This window comes from Meles meles, chromosome 18 (assembly GCF_922984935.1).
Source record: "Meles meles chromosome 18, mMelMel3.1 paternal haplotype, whole genome shotgun sequence".
Classification (NCBI taxonomy): Eukaryota; Metazoa; Chordata; class Mammalia; order Carnivora; family Mustelidae; genus Meles; species Meles meles.
Genome location: NC_060083.1, coordinates 45,041,203 through 45,054,471, shown reverse-complemented (window position 1 = coordinate 45,054,471; position 13,269 = coordinate 45,041,203). Strand labels below are relative to the sequence as shown.

Sequence of the window (13,269 nt, the reverse complement as noted above, 5' to 3'; positions counted from 1 at the left end):
TTTCCCATTCGAGGGTGCGCGGTGGTGAGTGCCTTGCTGCTGGGGCAAGAACGGCTCTAGCCTCCTTTTCCTCACAGGCAGGCTATGACCTCCCTGCTCCAGAAGGTTCTCCCTTGTCAGAATCATGTTTATCTTCCTTCTTCCTGCTGGTTAGGCAGGAGTGGCGCGGGCTCGAGAGCTCCCCTTTCAGGCCTTCCCGAGTCCACCGTCGGCGAGATGTCCTTCCTTTGCGACATCAGCGTGGGGCCAGGCCGCTCTGGGACCGTGGCGAGTCAAGACGGGAGCGAGGCCCGCGCGGTGGTGGGTCTGGTCAGAGCGGAGACAAAAAAGAAGAACGTTGTCGGAACAACAGAACGGACCAAGCACGTCCCCGTACCCCGGCTAACGGGAGTAACTGCTGCCGGACCGACGGGCAGCTCTGGCGTCGCTCTGGTTTTCCTTTCTCCTGGGTGAGATTTATTCAGCGTCCCAAAGTCTGAATTCCCCTGACTGCCCAAAGCATCTGTGGGGCAGCGGGTCATCTTTCTCCTTCTCCCCTTTGAGGTTGTTGGGGTGGGGTGGGGTCGGGGGGGGGGGTGGCTGGGGCTCTGTGACCCAAGACAGATTGACCAGAGAAAAGCAAACAGAAGTGGATTCGTGCGTATGTCTCACATACACACGGGAGAAGCGGAGGGCTGAGGCGCTCTGTGGGGTAGCTTGAACTTGGGCTTATATAGCCCGTAACCCAAAACAAACAGGAAAAAGAAAAAGAAACGATACATTTTCAGAGAAGTGACAAGACAGAGTAGAAAGGCTTAGAGTGTCGGGGGGGGGGGGGGGGGGCAAAAGGTAGGAAGGGAAATAGAAGGAGCGGGGAGGGGGTAGCGGAAGATAAGGGCCGGCCTGTAGAGTCTGTTAGGTAGAGTCCCCTGGGGCCACTCTCCCGGCCGATAAGGACCCGGGGTTGTCAGTGGTTCACTTCTGTACCCATTCATGTCCCGCTCTGAGGCAGATGGGAAGAGGGCAGAGTTCTTCCTTCTGTCTGTTTCAGCTCAAAACCAGTCCCTGTGTCTGCTTAAGTGGCGTATAGGGGGGCGGGGGCAGGGGCGGGGGCGAGGAGCGAGGTCAGCAAACGCGGCTGCCCTTCCCGTCGTCGTCCCTGGCTTACAGCGTCCCTCGGGCTCACACATCCCCTACGTGATAAGCTGTTCCGGTCACCCTCGCCCCGAAGCGCGTCCCCTCTCACTTTTGCAACAAGCGATGGCCGGGTTGGTCTCGTGACAGGTGTGTTCCTGGTGTGGTGGTCTTTGGCTGGATGGTGTTGCCACGTTAAGAGGGTCCACCGGAGGACCCCTGTGGTAACTGCGATGTGGAATGAGTTTCGTTCTGTCGAAGAAGCAAGAGTTTTCTCTCTTTCTCGTTCCGTACCTCGGAAGGGCCTGATGAGGACGGTGATAAATGACCTTTTCCCAAGGACAGCTCAGCCCCCTCGAGGTCCTGGAAACCCGGCTTCCGAGATCCCTTGGAGACTTGACGCTCTCCCTGACCAAGTACGCAAGGGGCCGCTCCCCGGGACCCCACCGCAGCTCGTTCCGCCCACGGGCCCCGTCCCCGCGCTTTCTCAGAGTCACCTTTTGGCACCGAAAGTCTCAAGGACTCCTCCTCGGCCGTGGGCTTCGAAGGCTCACGTTCTTTCCTCCACCCTGTGGCGCCCGGACGTGCGGCTTGGCGTCCCGAGGCTCATTTGGATTCAGCCGCGGTGCAGACTTTCTCTTCTCTTCCTTCGCTCTCCTTTCAGGGTCTCTGCAAGGAGGCGGGTCTTCCTGTCCCAGAAACTTGGTGCCCTCTCTCTACTGCTGTCCTTATGCAACGTTGTCTGTCCTGGGCACGGGACGGGACGGCTGCCCGTCTTAAGCCTCCCGTGGGAGGTTTCCTCCTGATGGATCTGAGGTGATCCCGGTCACATCCCCGGTCGGGCCGCTTGCGGCCGAAACCGGTACCCGATGGCGTGCAAACCCCCCCCCCCCCCCCGGGACTCTTTCCTCGGGCAGTTCCCTGTTGGGACTAGCCGTGTTGGAGTGTCGCTTAGGTCCCGGTGGATGTCTGTCTTTACTGTTTTCCTTCGGTGTCCTCGACGAACTCCGTAAGCTACAGAATTCGGTAATTTCCTCCTGTTCTCCGTGGGTTAAAGACTGCGAGTTCTTCAAGGCAGGGTAAAAGTAAGGCGTGACCTTCACGGCACAACCTTCAAGGCACGGTGTTTCGGTCCTTGCGCCTGTAGTCTTGCGTCTGTAGCCTAGGATGCGGTGGGGGGAGCGGGGGGGTACGGTAGCCTCCCTCCTCCAGGCGTCCTTGGCGGCAGGAGTCACAGCGATTTAATCTTTCGGGGGACGCCCCGGGTCGCTCTGACACCAGGGAATCGGATCTGCCCTGCGTGGGATGGCGCCCGGCGGTCGGGTTGGGTGGGGCTGCGGATTGTCTAGGTGATGGACCTTCTCGTCTTCAGTTCCCAAGGACTCTCCCGTGGGTGCCTTTCAACCCACCGGAAACCATTGGGATTGCAAAACTTAGGGAAGGACTGAGCCCCTGTAACGCTGCCTGGGTTGGGTGGGATCCATCGGTTCGATGTCCTCTGCGGGAAATGGGGCAGATGGACCTAGGGGACCTTCACGGCTCTTTGCCAGGACCCCCGAGCTAAGGGCCTCTTGGGGAATGTGTTCACCTGAAGGGGTCGGCTGGTAAAACTCCCCTCCTGCCCTTGTGGACGATAATTATCTAGTCGGGGCGCCTCCGGATAAAGCCAGGCCGCTGGAGGAAACATAGCGCCCCCCCGCCCCCCAGCAAAGGGGACTCTTGTCTCTCACTGTTCCTCCTCCTCGTAGATGTGGGGACTAGGCTTCTCCCTCGCTCATTTTCCGGGTCTGGAGCCAACGGCGGTTGGCCTCCCTCGGGACGGGGGCCGGAAGGAATGTTCCCGAGCAGCCGCCGAAACTTGCTTCGGGGAGATTCCCCGTCTTCGCTGGCCCGACGAGGACTGCCTAGTGCCCCTTGGTGGTGGGAAAGCAAGGCATCTGCTCCTCTGTTGGGGCCCATGAGCTCTGGAACCGGGAACCCTTTCTTCTGCCCTCTGGCGGCACTCTGCCTCTCCCGCCTCCTGTCTCCCCGCTCCTGCTCCTCCCACCCCACCTTGGGTGCGGCGGGCCTGACTGGCTTCCGCATCGCCCTTGTCCTGGGTGCGCGCCTCCTCCTCCCCTCGCTGTCAGGGAGCAAAGGAGAGCGTCCACCCCCACCCCCACCCCGCCAGCTCCAGATGGTCCTGATCTCCCCGCCAGACAGCCGGCCAGCGTCTGGGGTAGAAGCTGCCCCTGGGGAGGATCCTGATGGAACGGAATTCAGTATTTAAACACAGTTGAGTTTGTGGGTTCCATGAAGCGCGACGTGTCTTCTAAGGGACCAGCAGGAGACGTGGAACCCTGACTGCATCGAGGTCCGCTGAAGGTCAGACCAGCTCCCGTGGTGTCCGTTGCCGTTTGTGAGCAAAGCGATGACGTGACGGGATGGTCCCTCTCGCGTCCGTCCGTCCGTCCCCGGGCGTTCGCGGGCGGCTGCTGAGAGAGCTTTTTCCGTGGTCTTTGGTAACGCGAGACTTGGAAGTTCTGCTCGCATCCTGACTGGGATTAAATTCACCGGACATCTAGGTCTTTTCCGAGTAGGACAGCGTGCGAAGTCGTCGACGACTGGATGGGGGTGTGTGCAAAAGGACGATTATACTTCTGTGGCTCTTGTTTGAAGCATGGCTGGTTTTCTGATGATGACTCTTCCAGGTTAAGGAAACTGTCTCTTAAGAGGTCTGTGACTTACGAAGACGCGATAAAGGATTCACGCGTGAACAGACGGAAGCGTTTCCTTTTCCTCTCCGTCTGAGCCCTCGAAGTTTCAGAAGGCCTCGGTACGTGTTCTTTCTTCGGTGGCAATCGTAGCCGTTCGCGTGAGTTCGACGGAACCTGTTCTCCTTGTAACAGGAGACCGTCGTTGGTTATTTTACCAAGGCTTTGACTGGGAGGTCGTATGTGGGAGACCCGTACACCCTCAGCTAGGAGCAGACGGCTCTACGGCTGCCTTTACGGAACCCGGAGCCGTAGAACCCCTCGGAAACCTCGGCCTCGTACCTGGCTCACAGAGTTCCCAGCCGCCTCGCGAGGTGAGGGAAGAATTTCACGTCCTGGCAGGTGCGGGAACCTCGGGATGCCCTGGGGACCCCGTGAAGAGGAATCTGGCCAAATCGACAGGCACGACAGGCCCGTCGGAGGGCAAGTTCTCGGCTGGGCTCTTGGCCTGGAGAGGCTGCTACAAGTTCAACCTAGGGACTCCTCATCAAAGTTCCAGCCAAGCAGATTCGAAGAGATCTCTGTGTGATCGATCGTCATTCTTGCTGAGCATCTGTGAGCGATTAGGCCAAGTTTGTTAAAACCGGACTCGTTTCTCAAATGCTTGAAATACCTCCAACGGTGCGGGCTGTTTTAGAGAGAAAATTTATGTTTCAGGAGCACACCTTTGTGGATGGTAAATTCTCGATCCGATCGTGTGCAAATGTTTGTCGTTCCCCTAAGCCAGACCCCTTGAGGTGAACGTCGGAGAAAGTACCGCGGTAGGTCGGGCGGACGGACGGAAAGCTCATGCTTCCTGTGCTGTCGGGGATAGTCACGGGATCCCGTGGGCCCGTGACGTCGTAGCCAGCTGGAGAATGGGATCGAGTCCCCAACAACTGCGTAACTCAGTGAGGAGCTCGACTCATTCTGTGTGGCTGGGACGACAGAAGCGTTCTCTGAAAGCCAGAGCGTACCCGACTCTGCAGGGGTGACGGTGGGCTTGTGGAGATAATGGTTGGGTTGGGTGGTGCCCTTGGGGATCCCCCGTCTCTTGGCAAGTCTTCCCCCGCTTGCCAGTGATTCCTTATCATTAGGATACGGTTAGGGCCGGACCTCAGACATAAAGGGCTCGACGATCGTTTCATCCCCCGCCCTAGTCCTATTGTTCCTAGAAGCCCCGCCTGCCGAGGTCCAGTTGCAAGCCAAGGCGTCAGCCAAGCACGTAACAGCCCTCCCGGGAGAGCGGAGCCTCGAAGCTCCCCACGGGACAGTCCCTGACTGTGATGACCTCGCATCAGGTCCCGAGACCAAAGGCCACCAATGGACGACGGGAGGCAGACTTACGACGTACCAGGTTACGCGTACAGATGCGCCTGAGCTGATCCTCGAAACCCGTGAGACTTTCGGCCCAGCTTCCCTTAGACCCGGACCCGATCACCGTGCTTCTAGAGAGCGCGGCGGTTCAGAGGTCACCGGTCTTCCGGCCGACCAGATTTGAAAGATGCCCCTGTCGAAGGCGCCGAGGACGGTTGGTTTACCGACGGCAACCGTTTCCTGTCTACATGGGAAGCAGCTTCATGAGAAGCTGGGTGCGTGTGCCACAGTGCTCACTGGTGTTTGGCGATTGCCCAAGCCTTGCCAGTTCGTACTTACACTGACTCCGAATATGTTTCCCTGGTCCTACGTGCCCTGGGAGCAATTGGGAAGAAAAGGGGATTGTTCTCAATCCCAACTCCCCAGTCAAGTAGGGGCCTGAGATTATCACTCGTGTTCTTGACCGCCTGGGCCGCCCAGGTGCCTCCTTGAAATTATTACGCTTCTCAAGGCTGTACACCTGCCTAAGGAAGGCGCTGAAATTCGCCCCAAAGGACATCAAGGGATAGGACCTTAGAATCCAAGGGAAACAGCCCACTAGACCGTGCGGCCAAGCGGGCAGCACCGAATAGACGGAGGTGGAGTCTTTCATCCGTCTTCACTCCAGTGGAGTCCCGACGTGCGGCCCGTTCAGACCAAGAAATGAGCGGGCCCGGCTTGTTCATGATGAAGGACGACACCTTTATACCCCAGAATAACCAGTGGAAGGTAATACAGGATTCACACTAGGCTACTGGTCTGGGTAGAAGAGGCCACGGAGGTGACAAGAACTCTTAAGAAAAATGGTCCGTAGATCTGGACTCCCTCGGTCTCTACAGAGGGACCACGGACTGCCTTTTATGACGCAGATTCGGAAGCTGGCCCTCCGAAGCGGAGTAGGCCTTGGTATTTCGGCTGCGGTTTCAAGGAGCCCAGCCTCAGATGACTGTCTCCTCACAGGACCCGATGGCTAGACTAGAGTCTAGCTCGTGTCCGAGGCTTCCCCCAGGCTGGACAGGCCGCGGTGCTGTGGGTTTTGGCCAGCGTGAAAACCATCACCAACCCAGGCAGCCTTCCCAACTTGAAACAGTGGTGAACACGTTGGGCGTCTCATGGGTACGACCGCCTAACGCCCACTATCGTTCCCTCTTTGGCACCGGACGATGTCGTTTGGCACACGGAAGCTCTTAAGAAGTACACGGTCGAGGCCCTAAATGATTACCCCACACGGCCTTTCTCTGTTAAAAAACGAACACAGCACAAATGCTTAAAACGGGTTTACAAGTTTCGCGCGGTGCGATTATTGCTAACTGAAAACAGGTTTACAGGGCGGAATGACGTTAGGCGTTTTCACTGCCACACGGGGTGAGACGTGTGCTAGGCAGAACGACAAAATGCCGTGCAGACGTTCCGGGGTATCGCAGGATGTGTCTGGGTGTCTGACGTGAATACTCAATGCTGGCGCTTTAAACAATCCCTCTCTTTCCCCTAGTGATGGGTTAAATTCCTGGACTGGCAAAGAATTTTTGCCAACTACCAGAGGACTCTTCATTGGGGCTTCTTTTTCTTCCAGTTACCCTAATCTCGTTTGGCTGTTTTCTCCCATCTCTCTCCAGCTGGCGTCGAGGCCCCTTCACGGCCGGAACGGAGGAGCCTTCCCGCTTCGGAAGATCTCCCCACGCAGTCTCCCTCGGATTCAGCTGCCCCTGCCTTTTGTAACTCCCGTTACCTGTGTGAGCCCCGACTGGCCAACGCTGAGCCGTAGGCAGGGACATCTCTATGCCCCCGTCCAGCAGGAAGAAGTTAACAGAAGATGAGACCTTCCACCCTCAAAACCTTAAAGATTTAAGGGTCAGAACTGTTCACGGGGGGAATGATGTGGGGAAACAAAGGCAGAAGAAGAGTTCTTAAAGTTCCTTACTACCTATTGCTCGTCGACAAGTCCTTGAAACAGGCAGAGTGACATTCCCCTAGGGACTCAACAGCCCCCATGCCAATACTTCGGTAAGGGCAGAAGGCAACCCTCGCCTGAAACCCTGCCTCCACCTACCAGGATCCTGTAAGTCTACCTTATCCTATAAGAAGCCCTTTATTTCTAAAACCCCGCAAGGTGCGTGTTGGCAATCATCCCCCAAGCGTATGGCCCACCGATGCCCATCCGAAGGGTCTCACGCCGACGGTTTTACTAGACGGTGATGACAACCGCTTAACCCCCTCGAGGTCCTGGAAACCTGGCTTCCAAAATTCCTTGGAGACTTAACGCTCTCCCTGACCCCCTCCCGACTTGGAAGTCTGTAATGGGGCCGCTGCGGCTCTTTCTGCCCAGGGGCCCTGTCCCCGTGCTTTAATAAAACGACCCTTTGGCACAGGATACGTCTCAAGAACTCTTTCTGGCCGCGGGCTTGGACCGCTCGCGTTCTTTTCCCCATCATGTCTGTACACGGGACTCGGCGGTCAGATGATGTCAGGGGGTGGGTGCTCAGGGCAGAAACCTTTCAAGGTAGCTGTAGGTTGGAGAGGATGTTGAAAAGGAAGAGAGGAGAGATGGTGCCCAGAAAAACCTCACACAGCTGCGTGCGTCTTCCCGGTTTGGGGATTTCTCCTAGGAAACGAGGCTGAACCAGACCGGGGGGGGGGGGGGGGGGGGGGAGGGACTACGGCTACCGGCGCACATTTCCGTTCCGAGGCTGGAGGGCAGGAAACCAGGGAACGGCGCGCGTGTGGGCGGGACATGCAAATTAGAAATGACTGTTTCTCCCCGGGACCGATGGGAGCAAAACAATAAAGAGCGTGAAAGCCCGAAACAGGTTAAGGATCCGACAAAGCATGTATGCCTAACGAGTTGTGACGATGGCGTCCTGTCAAGTTGCAGGGAAGAAGGTGCGAGTTCGTTTGAGGGTGACTTTTCTCACCGTGAACAAAAAGATGTGTGAGGGGCAGGGTGCCGAGGCGCTCCGCAGTTGGGGGTTATCGCTTCTCGGCCTTTTGGCTAAGATCAAGTGTAGTATCTGTTCTTATCAGTTTAATATCTGATACGTCCTCTATCCGAGGACAATATATTAAATGGATTTTTGGAACAGGGAGATGGAATAGGAGCTTGCTCCGTCCACTCCACGCATCGACCTGGTATTGCAGTACTTCCAGGAACGGTGCACCCCCGCCCGGGGACCATGACTCGGTTGAACATCAGACCGGTTAGTGGTGCTTTGCTTTCTTATTTTGCCAGGTGGTTTTTGCCACACGCTGCTTTTATTTTAGTCTGTTTGCCTGACACAGGCGGGTCTAAGTTTTAAGACAGCAGTTTCAAACACAGGCTGTCTCTCTTTACCTTTCTCTCTCTCTCACTCTCTCTCTGTCTCTGTCTCTGTCTCTCTGTCTCTGTCTCTGTCTCTCTGTCTCTGTCTCTTTTTCTCGTCCTTGGAGGAGCTTGTTTTTCGGTTGGACACACGGAATTCTGAAGTCACAGTCCGGCGGAGAGTTAGAGAAAGCAGGCTCCCTGTTGACCGGAGAAGCCCATTGCGGTGCTCCATTCCAGGACCTTGAGAACATGGCCCAACCCACCGACTGAACCCAGGTGCCCAAGTCTTCTTGAAGTTTCGAGGTGTACTTTGTGGTATGTGGGCTTCTCCGAAAAGTGGACGCTAGGGTTTTTGCCAAAAATGCACAGAAGCAGGCAACCATCTTTGCTCTATGCAAGGGAGGTGTGATTCAGAAAGCGCCAGTGACACGCTTTACTGTAGTAAAAGATCACTGGACCCTAATGACAGACCACAGGGGCAGTGTTCCTTCTTGTTTTCCAACCCAAATACGGTTGGCTGGGGGGAGGAGGAGGTAAGGAAAAAGGAAAGTTTCAAAAGAACTTTCATATGCTAAACAGGACCTACGAGATAGCTAAGGCCTTGCCATTTTCAAGGTAAGGTTGTTTTTCCCCTCAAGCAAGGCATTAACATTAAGAGCTTTGGGAGCTTCCTGGAAGGAGGTCGCGCCTGTCACACCCGGGGGTGGGGGCGGGGGTGGGGGTGGGGTGGGGGTAGGGTGCCCGGTGTCCCCTTCTGCTTTGTCTTCAGCCAGCCTTCTCCCTCCTCACCCATACCGTAGGGGCTCCATGTTTGGTGTTTTCTCTTTAGGTCCTTAGTGACTGAGGAGCTTGCAAGAACTGGGGATGAGATAGGGGAAAAGCATAGAAGAATCTGATTAATGAGGTGCCCCTGAACGTTCCCTGAGGGACGTGAACAAAGAAGTGCGGAGCTGTTATGCTGCCTTTCTCTGACACGGCCGGGTGTTACTCCAAGCCGGAAAACCTTGGACGTAGGACGTCCCCAGAGTTGCAGATGACAGGCAGTGCAAGGGCCATCAGAGTGCCTTTCCCCCAACCTCCCTCCCCGAACGTGTTCAGGATCCTGGGGCTCAAACGTAAGTGTCTGTGTTGGAGAGCAAGTTGCATGCCCAGCTCCACTGGATCCGTAAAACTAGGTTGTCTCTGTTGGGTCCCCAGTGTTGGGTCCCCCAATAATGGGTCCATGGTTCAAAGGAGGGAGACTGATACAAAGCGAAGGTCAAGTGTGGAGGCCGAGAAAATTAAGGCCATCCCACCTCAAGTTTAGCTGATGTGGGAAACAGAGGCAGAAGAAAATCATTAAAATTCCTCACCTACATGGGGCGCCTGGGTGGCTCAGTGGGTTAAGCCGCTGCCTTCGGCTCGGGTCATGATCTCAGGGTCCTGGGATCGAGTCCCGCATCGGGCTCTCTGCTCAGCGGGGAGACTGCTTCCCTCTCTCTCTCTCTCTCTCTCTCTCTCTCTCTGCCTGCCTCTCTGTTTACTTGTGATCTCTCTCTGTCAAATAAATAAATAAAATCTTTAAAAAAAAAAAAAATTCCTCACCTACAGACAAGCCCTTGAAACAGACAGAGTGGCTCTCCCCTGGGGACCTAACTGCCCTCACCTTGAGATTTTGCTAAGGACAATCCTAGCCTGGCCGACCCCCTACCCCAACAGGTCCGACCAGGATCCTGTAAGTCTACTTTAACAATTCCTGGGGCGCCTGGGTGGCTCAGTTGGTTAAAGCCTCTGCCTTTCGCTCGGGTCATGATCCCAGGGTCCTGGGATCGAGCCCCGCATCGGGCTCTCTGCTTGGCAGGGAGCCTGCTTCCTCCTCTCTCTCTCTGCCTGCCTCGCTCCCTACTTGTGATCTCTATCTGCCAAATATATAAATAAAATCTTAAAAAAAAAAAAAAAAAAACAATTCCTTTATCTCTAAACCTCCGAGATGGTGTCGAGAATCATTCCCAAGCACGTGGCCCACTGATACACATCTAAATAGGGTCTCACGAGAAGATTTTTATTCCTGGTAATAAATAACCTCTCTCCCAACAATAGCTAGCCAGCCCCTCAAGGTCCTGGAGACCTCGCTTCCAAAAATCCTTGGAGACTTACATCATCCATAATCCCCTTCGTCCTCACCCACCGCGGAGTCCACCCCTACTCTGTCTTTAAAAACTCTGACTGTCGGGGTGCCTGGGTGGCTCATTGGGTTAAAACCTCTGCCTTTGGCTCAGGTCATGATCCCAGGGTCTTGGGATCGAGCCCCGCGTCGGGCTCCCTGCACAGCGGGGAGCCTGTTTCCTCCTCTCTCTCTCTGCCTACTTGTGATCTCTGTCAAATAAATAAATAAAATCTTAAAAAAAAAAAAAAAAAAAAAACAAAACTCTGACTATAATCTGGTTTGGGGTCCAAGTCCCTACTCCACTGTGTCGGGTATACTTGGGCCCAAGCTTAAGCTTGTCAAATAAACCCTCGTGTGATTGCACCGGTGCTTGGTTCCTTGGTGGTCTCTCGGATGCGAAAACTCGGGCATAACATTTGGAGGTCCCAACGAGATCTGGGAGACTCCCGGGACCCCAACCCGGAGGGTCTTGCGCCAGCTGGTGAGTGCACTCGTTGTCACCTATTTGCCCGCATACTTTGGGAGCGCCACTCTGCAAATGTTTTTTTTTTTTTTTTAAACCTGTAGGAATTCCGATCTGGAGGCCAAACTAATCCTTGTGCAACAGATGAGATAACAGAACTTCAAAAAGAAAGTCGAACTCACTCGATTTAAAGTCAGGTTTAGCAAAGACAGTTTATTCTTCCACCAACCACCAGACAACGACAAAAAAGCCCGCCTCCATATTTAATTAACCTGGGAATAAAAAACAGTAGACGCTATTGCGACAAACTCACAACACCCCCCCCAAAGACGCTGCTTGACAAGAAACTTTCCTAGGGGCGCCTGGGTGGCTCAGTGGATTAAACCCCTGCCTTCGGCTCGGGTCATGATCTCAGGGTTCTGGGATCGAGCCCCGCATCGGGCTCTCTGCTCTGCAGGGAGCCTGCTTCCTCCTCTCTCTCTGCCAGCCTCTCTGCCTACTTGTGATCTCTCTCTCTGTCAAATAAACAAATAAAATCTTTAAAAAAAAAAAAAGAAACTTTCCTAAACGAAGAATGAATGTCGCCCCCACGACGTGCCAAAAATGCGGGTTACAGCGTTCCAGATCAGGTAGAAGTATCAGAACTCATAACAGGCCTTAACAACCACGTGAAAAAGAAAGCTTACAAGTCACCGCACCTAAGAGCACACTCTGTCATTGGCAACCGCATGTTTTAACCCCCGAGGGGGTGCACCGTTCCTGGAAGTACTGCAATACCAGGTCGATGCGTGGAGTGGACGGAGCAAGCTCCTATTCCATCTCCCTGCTCCAAAAATCCATTTAATATATTGTCCTCGGATAGAGGACGTATCAGATATTAAACTGATAAGAACAGATACTACACTTGATCTTAGCCAAAAGGGCCGAGAAGCGATACCACACTCCCGTCCCTCGCCGCCACCGCCAAGTCGCCATCCATATTGCACTCACGGCGAGCCGCGGCGCGCCCAGCCCACGCCTCGCTTCCCTCCCCTCTCCGACAGCGCTACGGCGGCCATCGGTCAGGACGCTCTCCCCCACAGATGTCCATTCTCTACACCTGAAAACACAAATGGTGCTTCTGTGGTCGCTTTGTCGCCCGCGCCGATCGCCATTGTCAATTTGAATGCCCCGCCCCTTCCGCGCAGGGAGGCGTGGCCGCGCCGGAGAGGAACCCCCGTGGAAGCAGAGCTCCTCTTTGCTGGAAAGCTTTTGCTGGCGTGAGGGGAAGACCCAGAGAAGTGGGGGTGTGTCCGGGGGAGGACGAGGGGTTGGGGCAGAGGCTTGCTGGGTCTCAGGGTCCTGGGCTCAAGCCCCACATCAGTGGTGAGCCTGCTTCTCCCGCCCCCCCCCCCCCCCCCCCCCCCCCCCGCCTGCCTCTGGGTCTACTGGTGATCTCTGTCTTTCTGTCAAATAAATAAATAAAGTGATACTTCTCAGGGTGACTGGGTGGGTCAGTTGGTTAGTCTCAGGTCATGATCTCAGGGTCCACCTTGGCTCTGGTCCCAGTGGGTTTCTGCCTGAGATCCTCTCCCTCTGCCCGTGCCTCCCACCCCGCTTGTGTGCCTGCACTCTCTCTCTCAAATAAATAAAAATGAAATGAAGGTCCTCCTTAGCCTCTCTCACTCCTTAGTCAAAGGCTAAACTTAGGATCATAGTTAAAGAATTTCCTAATCCTGTAGCCGAACACCCCCCCCCCCACAAGTTTTTTGAAGAATTTTGTCATTATTGGGTCCTACGGGCCTGGGCTGCCAGGTGCTTATCACTTATGTACTTGTTCATAGAACCAGTAAAGGCCAAGAATGGAAGCAGGAAGCAAAATGGCAAAACCATAAGGATGGTATTCGAGGTCCTCAATCTTCCATATGTTCTCATAGGTAGAAAAACTTGCAAAACAGCAACTGATCTTTGACAAGCCACTGCTAGAGTCTTCCTTGTTTGCTTGCTAATCCCTTTCTGTAGGCAGGTATCCCGTGATATAATATTGATTCATTCATTTATTCAACTAAGTACTCAGGGCATCTGGTATATGCCAGTTGCTGTTCAAAGCCCTGGAGATATAAATGTAAATGAAACACATCCAGATCTCCGCTCTAGGGCTTATGCGCTATTGAGCTAAAAG

General features: G+C 54.8%; 2 non-coding genes across 2 annotated transcripts; one reads left to right on the top strand and one right to left on the bottom strand.

Moving 5' to 3' along the window:
- Window positions 1-8,170: 8,170 nt before the first annotated feature.
- Window positions 8,171-8,361, top strand: LOC123930389. The gene has a single exon (XR_006816099.1). It is a non-coding gene; the product is annotated as a U2 spliceosomal RNA (small nuclear RNA).
- A 3,490-nt stretch (window positions 8,362-11,851) lies between these two features.
- Window positions 11,852-12,043, bottom strand: LOC123930393. Its single transcript, XR_006816103.1, has one exon. It is a non-coding gene; the product is annotated as a U2 spliceosomal RNA (small nuclear RNA).
- Between the last annotated feature and the right edge of the window lie 1,226 nt (window positions 12,044-13,269).